Here is a 9316-nt window from a genome sequence, read left to right on the forward strand (position 1 = left end):
TGTAGGCGGGAAGTGTACCTGCAGTGGTTGGTGCCTGTCTGTGCCCTTGTGCCTTGCGGGCTGTTCCTCATCGGCTCAGGGATTTTTTGTGAGTGCTGGATCTTCACAACCTTGTAATCAGTATACTAAAATCTCCTCAGTCCTGGCCCTCGAGCCCCAGTCCATTCCAACTGAGCTCTCAAATACACAAACCCGTAATTGAAGTAATAAAGTGATTAACTAGAGTTTTTTTTTTGTTGTTTTCAGTAACCAAAACATTTGTTGAGAGTTTGGTTAAGGTTCAGTTAAGCACCTAAGCACTCCGTTGGTAAAAACCAACAGACGCAGTGGGGCGCCAGGAACAGGGCTGATAAACGCTGGAGTATTCTCTCTTTGGAGGGAATTAAATCCGACCGCTAATCACAAATTATAAATCTGTCCTTAATAGCAGTTTGATAGTTTGTAAGAAGTCACCTTTCTACCATTCATCAAACCAACCGCTATTAAAGTCTGAGTTGCTATTAGCGGGTGGGTCAAACTTTTGATTTAATCTGGCCCTTTGTTTAGAATTTGTTGAGTTTTTTGTTGTTGTTTTTCCAGATTTCATTAAGAAGAAGAAGAAGAAGAAGATGAGAGAGAGGCATGAAATGAGCGAAAAATGTGTGAAATGTGTTCCTGCGCAAAAAGGTATTTGGGTAGCATCGATCGTGACACAGTAGAGGTCTCTTCTGGCTAGGGATTGGACGATTACCGGTTTTACGATAAACCATGATAAAATGTACTGACGGTTAGTATTATCATCAAAAATTGTATTATCATTAAAACCGTGTTTGATTATCATGATTTTAATAACTCACTGTAAATCCTGTCCAGCAACAGTCTGATGCAGGTGCTGAGGCGCGGCGTGCTATGTTGTTGTTTTTTTAATTTGAGAAGGAATGGCGGACCGTGCTCAGAAGATTGCTTAGCCTTTAGAGACAACCAAATCTGAGGTGTGGTCATATTTTAGCTTTTACAAAAATCCTGAGGGAAACTTTATCAAGGATGATCATCCTGGCTGCAGAACATGCACAAAAAAGTCATGGCAATCAGAGGAAGCACTTCAAATCTTGCCGTCTTGTGTGACCATCACCCACTGTTGTATAGCAAGGCAAGTTAACTTTCACCTCAATACCAAAACTACGTCTGGGAAATAATTGGGCACAAAATGTTGTTTTGAGTTGAAATATTATCTCACTCACTTCACAAACGTGAAGCTTCCGCGAAGAAAAGTTTGCAGCAGTGGTTTTAAGCCAAAGACGAACGAACAAGTTCAAACAAGACTATTAAGAGTGACATTTAAGGGATAATAATGTATTCATTGTACACTTAATACACGTGTATCATTTTAAATACAATAAAAAACGGAGGCAAGACACCAATCTGTATTTGAATGAAACGAGAGAGCAACGCACCGCTTGACACAAGAGCGCGCATCCGTTGATATGAATGTGCGCTGTGTTATAATGATATAACTCTGATTTCATTTTCAATACAATCAAAAATTGATACTCAAGACGGCAAGTTGTATTTGAATGAAACGAGAGAGCAACGCGTGATACATGTGCGCTGTGTTTATAATGCGTTGCTATTGACGACGACGGTCATTATAAGCAAAGTCCTTTTAATATAAATTAAATAAAATAGTTCCAATATAAATTGTCTCTGTTATAAGGAAGGGAATGCCACAGAATAGAATCTTGCTTAAAAAAGTGCATAGAGCTGCTTGTTTTATTTGTTGCTTGTTGATTTTCAAATATAAAACTTGTTGAAATGTTTTCAGTGTGAGCATCAGTTCTTTTTGAACACTTTCATCTCGTTTTAACAAAACCGTGATAATATTGATAATCACGATAATTTTGGTCACTATAATCGTGGTATGAAATTTTCATACTGTCCCATCCCTACTTCTGGCATTCTTTGTCGTTTTGCCGGTTGTGATGCACATAAGGGGGGTTGACATCTTGGAGTAGAGTGACCTCGCTGTCATGTCTCTCACAAATATTACTGACATTCGGGGTAAAAAAAAAAATGACACGGCATGAAATGAACTTTTCCTTACACATGAGGACTAGTGGGTGGCAAAATCCACTGGTCCCTTAAGCCCACCACCCAATGGCCCCGCGGACCCTCCACCCACTGGCCCGCAAACGTGTTTGCGATTTCGCTTTTCTGACACTTCTACTGCCTCCGCAGCCCCGCCGGTGGTCCGCCAACTCATTGCTATCTGGGTAAGTCTCAGCAATCTGTACATTTATCACTTTCTGCTCTTCAGCCCTTTGAGAGTTGTTTTGAACGACTGAAAGTCGTTGTGTGAACAGCCATTACCAAGAAAGAAAAAAAATCTTGTTTCTTTATTACAAGTTTCAAAACCAGTGTATTTCACAGGTGTAATGCATCCTGACTTTAATCCCAGTGTATTCCACAGGTGTAATGCATCCCGACTTTAATCCCAGTGTATTCCACAGGTGTAATGCATCCTGACTTTAATCCCAGTGTATTCCACAGGTGTAATGCATCCCGACTTTAATCCCAGTGTATTCCACAGGTGTAATGCATCCTGACTTTAATCCCAGTGTATTCCACGGGTGTAATGCATCCCGACTTTAATCCCAGTGTATTCCACAGGTGTAATGCATCCTGACTTTAATCCCAGTGTATTCCACAGGTGTAATGCATCCCGACTTTAATCCCAGTTAATTTCTCTCCTCACTACCTGCCACATTGTGTGATCAACGTCATTTAAAAATCTCCATTTCTGGCAAAGTGAAAGATTCCTTTAGTTATACAATCGATAAACCGAACCGATCGCCTTAAATAATTTCCAAAACAGTCAATCTGTCCAGAGAAGCCCACTTGTTTAAAGGATATATTGGACTAGAGTCAAATTTAAAGCAAATAACAGGTCCCGATGTAGATATTTATATTCTGAATGCATTCCTATTGTTTACAATTAAACAACGCTTTGCAATTAGATATATTAAACAGTGTACTAATTCATGACATTATCGCATGTTGACCTTGCATTCGAGTCAGGTACCGGATGTTAGTCGACTTTGAATTCCGGAACTACGTAATCATTGTACAGCCGGGTTTGTGCTCCGGATTATGGCAAGCTGCGTTACAAATACCTGACGGTAGATGGTACTGTAGAATATGTATCATGTTACGTTTCTGTAATCATTTTAATACAGCATTCTATGGAGGATCATTTGTGCCAAAATTAAAAAACAAATAAATAAATAAAATTAGAAATAAATAATTAAATACATAAATAAATAAATACAAAACGAAATAAATACATACAAATATCAATAAATACATAAATATAAAACAAAATAAATACATAAAGTAGAAACTGAAATATATTTAATAATTTATCTATTTATTTAGTTTTTTACATATTTCGTTTTTTATTTATTTACTTATATATTCCGTCTTTTATTTAGCTTTTTATTTCTTTATTTATTTCGTCTTTTCATTTTGGCACAATCTTTGAGCTATCGTCAATCATGCTCGATGGGCGGGACAATAAGTGAGTCGGTGATCTACTAACTTTGCCTGGTGGTAGTGCGGAGAGGTGTGCAGTCAGGGCAGCAGTGTTTCAATGCTGTGAATATTCCATACGTTACAAATGTGTGCAATATGACTTGTATGAGTCTTATCCTAGAAAAGATTAGGGTGCTTTTAATTCAAGTTAAATGTGGGTCGGTAAATGACGACTTTATTTTGTGTCGAGTAGATTGGCTGTTGGAAAGTCCCAATATATTTTTACCAAGGGAGCCCTCTCCACACTAGCGATGTGAATCGTTCTTTTTGAAGGACTCACTCAGGTGAACGATGGGAATCGGATCAGAGTCCCATTGAATCGGTTCTTTTGATTCACCCTGTGAACAAGCTGCATGGCAGACAGGAGTCGAGTTACCAGCCTATCAAAACTCATGAAGTGATTCTTTTCCTCTCGAGTCTGGCTGATTTGTTGAGTGTTATGAAACTGAAGACCGTATGTGCCATGTTGGATCCAAATTCCCGCTTACTTAGTGCATGATAAGAACTCTGTGTGAGCCAAAATGGCGTCAGTTACAGCCTCCAGACCACAGCTATATATCTCTGATCCAGACATGTGTACTTTCTAGAGAGCTGCTTCACGCTGTTAGGATTTCAGATTACAAGTTTGTGCACCAGGATTTCTTATAGTTCTTCTTAGTTTACTGTATTTATTTAGTTTTTTATTTATTTAATTATTTATTTCGAATTTTACTTATTTATTTTTAATTTTGGCACAAATTATCCTCCATAGCATTTGTCATTGCCTTGTAACCTTTGCACAAGTTATAATCCAAAATTGTTGTCTGGTCCTCCATATTTGAGTGTTAAATGTAACTCCTCAAATAGATCATCGACTTAATCTGTTTGGATGTTAAATCGTATAGTTGCTATTTAAAACAGCATTGAATATTTGTGTTTAAAATACAAGACTGCATTTGTGACAGTTCCTATATATATTTAGCATTCTCACACACACACCTGTTTTTTCAGGTGTATAATGTGACAAAGCAGCATGAGCTGGGAGTTGCTTTGACACTTGTGTACCGTGAACCACGTACTGTGTATAAATATAATGATCCCAGGCTCATGTTAGTTATTCTCACCTAGTCATACAGAGTATTAGACATTTTCGATTAAGCTAAAAATAAATAAGACCAAAATAATACGTGCTTACCACTATTTTTTTAAAACTACTGTGTGTTTGAGACACTTTCCCACATGTAGATTTGATAAAACATTTTCCTATGAAAAAAAAAAAAACTATTGGGAAAGTATAAAATTAACCAGGATCTTAGTTTAAGGAGCGAACATAAATTACACAGGCTGTACTAATACAGTAACGTTAGCTAGTTATGACTGGAAAGATGCTACTGAAATACAGTTTGGTACACACACAATTATACTAACAATACTATTTTACTATACTAAAAAAATACATTGTAATTGTCAAAGTCATTCCAAGAAAGGCATTCCAGCATCTGGTGAACGGAACCTCCAATTTGAATTAGAATTAGTTCCCTGTGACACCGGCTTGCATAACTTGCCTGTCATTCAGACTGCTGGTACTGTGTAATGGGTGGGGAGGAAGGTAGCTCACAAAGAATTATGTGGTATGATTTATTATTACCTATTATTATTATTATTATTATTATTATTATTACCGTGATTTTTTTTAGATTGGGGAAAACAAATCAAATATATATCTGAAGAAGCCGCTGGCAGCATTGGAGGGTCTGGCGGCGAGCCTCAGGTTGGGGACCACTGGTCTAGATAGATAGATAGATAGATAGATAGATAGATAGATAGATAGATTAAAACTTCAAATAAAGTCTCCAGTAAGCGCCGGGTCCAGTGGCAAATATTGTAATAATATAACGCGCTTGATACTGGATATTCCCGACAGCTGTACAGTGAGTGACTGCACCGTGACGGAAATGTGGAGCTTGAGCATAATAAACTAATAACTGTAAGCAATGGGAAGGGAACACTCAGGATTAATCTGGGACAAAGCTACCATCATTGCAGCCCAAATAAATGATTATTATTATCATGGTAGATCTAATTCTGTTTTTTTTTTTTTTTAAATACAAATTCCTGCTTCTGCTTGTTATTTAATAAAGTTTTGCATGCCTCTTGTCTAACAGTCAATATAATCGCCGATCTCCAATATGCGCCGGGTCTGCTGGCAAGTATTGTAAATTAAGGGTGTGGGCGTTTTAATATTGTTTAATATGTTTTACGGTAGATATTTTACAGACCGTAGACTGCTTTTGTAGAAGACCTGGCACCGTAACCATTTTCGTATCGGAACTAGTGTTACAAAGCACTGTTTCCACACGGCATATATAGGGTGAGACACACACGACTTAAAGACTGGACGCGGGATAGACCAGCCTTTTTAGGCACCTTCATGTAGGTGATTTTGAAATACATATTTTCATATTTTGCAGAGGATTTGAAATAAATGAATAGCATGAGATGGACACACTTTGTTCAGAAATCATGCTGAGGTACAAGGTGTTTTATTTTGACTAATCTCAACGGTGGCCTTTAACTCAGCAGAGAGCATAAGATGAAGATTAAGAAACAGATGAGGACTGATTTACATGTTTGCATTAAAGAAAGTGCTAGTGAAATTATAACTCTAATTCGTTGATTCCGATGATGAAGCCAAATATCCGATTTATTTTTACTGTTTAACTAATAGATTTTTTATTTATTTTATTGCTATGAGCGTGACGTAACCTTTTTTTCCCCTTTGTATGAAAAATACAACTACCAGAAATGTGAGCGAGGCTGTCTGAGTACGTTGGACAGAGTAATCCAACAGCTACAGTTACATGAAAAGAAAAAAATATATATATTATTGGTGAACCAGAAAAATAGCATGGGAACGGGTCGTACACACAAAAAAACAAGAGCTGAAAACAACAGCAAAACTAAATCGGAAATTGTAATGCGGCTTTGGAGTAGTAGAAATTAGAAAAATAGAAAAAAATGTGTTTGAAATGCAATGGAAATAAGTGACATGAAAAAAGTATTAAGGATTTACATATGAGGGGTACATATGCAGCATGTACAAAAAAAACAAAGAGTTCAAGAGAGGCTAAGAGAAAGACCTCCCCAGGAAACATTTTAATCCGGTCTATAAAGTTTATTGGAATAATGAAATACAGAGTAAAGTTGTCGTCTCCTTCGGCTTAACCTGCTTGGCTGGAGGGAGGACTACCTGGGCGTAGGGACGAGGTAGTTGGGATCCCCCCACACAGACTGATGAAGCTGGAAGCTGGAGAAAAGCTGGGGAAAAGCAGTGGTATTTATCCCCTATCCGGGAGCGAACGTCAGTTAAACTCCAGAAAACGTCCTCACATTCCGAGATTCCCCTAAATGGATCCAGCTTTGAGAAAACTTTGCATTCTTAAAGTTAGCAGCACCTATTATTTCAACCCCATTGCCATACTTAAACAATCTTTTAATTCAAACAGCCGAAATTCCAGAAGTTTGTGAATCTGCTGTCGTTCAGACTCTTTTTAAAGGGGGTGACCTATCAGATCCCAGTTGCTATAGGCCAATTTCTGTGTTACCCCTACGTAACTAAAGTAATGGAAATATTTTTTGACCAAAAATATTTTTGAGATAGTAACAATATATTATCGAATGTGCAGTCTGGTTTTTGTTCAGGTCATGGGTGTATGGCAGCTGCTCTAAACGTTTTGAATGACATATTAACAGTTTCAGCTGCTGTCTTTTGTAGAGAAGGCTCCTCTATCTCCTCATGCTAGATTCAAGTTAATTTTGACAATGTACTGCAGACTTTTTTCTGATTTACACCTTCTTTTGAATCCCAGTAAAACCAAATAAGTGTTTAATAAGAAATTATGGTGATGTCATCTGTAAACTGCTTTTGTAAAATGACCCAGTTTCTGAAGTTGCGATGCACTGTTTCTTTGTTTTTATACCGGAAGCAGACCACATCAACCCCTGAAGCTGATGATACGGTGTGTTGACTTTTGATACGACCAGGGCAGACACTTCAAACAGTTTTAATCAGACCCTTTCGTATCCAATCGGTGAAATGAGGTGTGATTAAAGGAGCCTTCACACTGGCAACCTGGGTCAAATTTCCTGCTAGTGTGAAAGTACATATCCAGGGTAGCAATGGATAGCAATGTCAAGCTCCTCAGAAATGTCAAGCGCAACACCTGGGTCAGGAAAGGCAAATTGTACAATCCACACAGGTTCCAGTTCCATAGATGGCAGACATAAGAGGTCATTGAAAGACAATGTAATCATTCTATGGAGGCGATTGTTTTTTGGAAAAACTTGTGTGACCCGCATGAAAGTTAAATAATTAAAGGAGTGGTGGTTTCATGTAAATGTTGCTCCTTTCTGTATAATTATGTTTGTGCGTTGTGTGCAACCTGCTTGTTCAAGCTGAAGTGTGAATAGCACAATACACACGCTATGACCAAGGAGGCTGAATGTTGAATGTTAGGGGAAAGGCCCTTGAAACCAGGACCGTCCTGCTTCAAACTACAGCTCTGTCCCTGACTCACTATAAGTTTGACCTTTCACAACTTGTTTCTCTTCCTTGTGCTTGGCCCTTTGGGTGTGATTTAGTCATGTTCTTAGTGACTCTGCAGCAGCTGCTGTTGATGTGCGATTTCTGCAATCTGCTAAATGACAAAATAAAAATGAAAAAAGCAGCAGGAGATTAGCAGCCTGACACACATATCGAATGCTTAAGCCTTTTTATACTGTTCTATTTACAAATGTAGAAGCTACGCAGTTGAGGGCCAGAACTTAACAAAACAGGTTTGTTTTTACACTGGCTTTGTCAAAAGAAGACAGACATGATCTGAGTAGGGGTATCCAGGCTTTATTGATGATGAATCTGTCTTGTGAAAACTAAAGTCATGGTTGATAACCTAACAATGTTTGTGTTGGTTTTGTTCCAGATAGCTTCCTAGCTGTCACTGATTCAAAAGCCTTGTTCAAGTGAAGGACTTCCCCTCCCATTGGATCACTCCAGCAAATAGATAAATGCGGAGGTGCCTTGTGCCACCCAGAAGGAAGAATTGTTTTGTTTGTTTTTCTTCTTTAGTGTTTCCAGTTGATTTATGCTTTAAAGTTGGCATACCCAATTGTCTTCTCATCGCATTATTTTCTTAAAGGGATTGTGATTACCATTTCATGAAAATATAATTATCAGTACTAACCACTCCATTTCATTATTGGTGTTAAGATCATGTACCGTTTTTATTGTGTGTGTTTGCATTCTGGAGCTCAAATTTAAAGATTAAAAAATATGAAAATGCCCAGCGCCTGGAGAGCTCATTCAAGTCTCTCATGCCAGGCTTCGAGTGACGTCACGGTACCAGAAGCTCAAGAAGCTGCTACCACAAACACAATGCACTGTTTCCCGGGGTGCTTTGTAAAAGTTTGTCATCCAAGTTGATGGAGCAATAGTTGAAAAGCTCTAAGCGGTCGCTTCAGTCTTAGCAGTATACATTTGTATTTTTTAATCTTTAAATTTGAGCTCCAGAACAAACGGTACAGGGTCTTAATGCTACTAAGGAAATTATATATATATATATATATATATTGTTACGGCTGGCTCCCAAACCGCAACATAAAAGAGGCCAACAACAAATGCTTTAACAATAAACCAAATTTATTGTCAAACAATTAAACAAACAAAATAAACTGACGTCTAGGGGAAAAACAACACGCGCGTGTGGTTATGAAA

This window comes from Carassius gibelio, chromosome B25, assembly GCF_023724105.1.
Source record: "Carassius gibelio isolate Cgi1373 ecotype wild population from Czech Republic chromosome B25, carGib1.2-hapl.c, whole genome shotgun sequence".
In the NCBI taxonomy this organism is placed as follows: Eukaryota; Metazoa; Chordata; class Actinopteri; order Cypriniformes; family Cyprinidae; genus Carassius; species Carassius gibelio.